The 1,109-nt window shown below is 47.0% G+C and overlaps 1 long non-coding RNA gene across 1 annotated transcript in view; it reads left to right on the top strand.

The window, feature by feature from the left end:
- Positions 1-1,109, top strand: part of LOC116703005 (uncharacterized) — a 27,006-nt gene that overhangs the window by 24,887 nt on the left and 1,010 nt on the right. The gene's annotated exons all lie outside the window — the stretch shown is intronic.

The following is a 1,109-nucleotide window of genomic DNA, read 5'->3' as shown; positions in this document are numbered from 1 at the left end:
TTTGTTGGAGGCTTTGACCACTGGCGGCAGCCTCAGAAGAGCCTCCTCTGAAGCAGAGTATTTCTTTCGGTCAAACTTCTGCAGGTTGTTGTTGTTACTCAGGTCCAACTCTCTCAGACTAGAGGACCTGGATCTGAGAACTGAGGACAGAGCTTCACAGCTTTCCTCTGACAGGTTACAGCCACTCAGCCTGAGAAGGAATCAGCAATACACAAGAAAACTATTACAAACAATGGTTGTTTTAATAAAGGAGCTATCAAGGTTTTTTAGCAAACTGGAGGGAAGACAACCTGCTATCAGGCTGGGGTAAAGGCTCACAGATAGGGGTATCTAGGAAGTCCTGAATCCACTCAGGCCAGGAGTGCCTGAGCCAGGGCCGAGTGGATACCTTCCGGCGAGCTAACCATAGAGCTGCCTCCTGAGCCTCCCAACTAGGAGCTCTTTTCCCTCCCCAAAAACACAAATAAGAGTTAAATCATAAAGTTCATCCTTGAATGATTCCACTGGGTCAATCTTTTGGTTGGGTTATACTGTCAGGTTGAATGCTTGGACCCACAAAAAAACACGGGAATACACAGGACGGAACTCTTCACAAAACACAGATGAGGAATGACGAATGACACAACAGACACAGAATGCACAGAGACTAAATACACAAGTAAAAGAGGGTTAACAAGGGAAAGGTAACACAAGGGCTGTTGAACAGTTGAAAAACATCAGCAAACAGGGAAAAACTACAGCACAATCCCCACAATCATGGCACTGTCAAAAGGTGGGTTAAGAACCAAAATGACGAGTTAATATCACAGCAAAGTAAAGGGGGGAGATGATCTGGGCACCTGGAAGATCGTCTCGGGTTACGTATGTAACCCTTGTTCCCCGAGATAGGGGAACAAGACACTGCGTCGGTTACAACACTATGGGAACGCCTTTAGGCATGACAGGGCTGAATGCGAATGAAAACTACTCCAATCCTATTGGTCCTAGTGAGAACGGTAGCATGTGACGGCATAACCATAGGGGCAGTGTCTCGTTCCCCTATCTCGGGGAATAAGGGTTACCCCTTCGAGGGGAACTCAAACTGCGTCGGTTACGACACTATGGGAACA

Source organism: Etheostoma spectabile, chromosome 15 (assembly GCF_008692095.1).
Source record: "Etheostoma spectabile isolate EspeVRDwgs_2016 chromosome 15, UIUC_Espe_1.0, whole genome shotgun sequence".
NCBI classification, from domain to species: Eukaryota; Metazoa; Chordata; class Actinopteri; order Perciformes; family Percidae; genus Etheostoma; species Etheostoma spectabile.
Note: the sequence above shows the minus strand (reverse complement) of the source record. Positions and strands in the feature narration are given on the sequence as shown.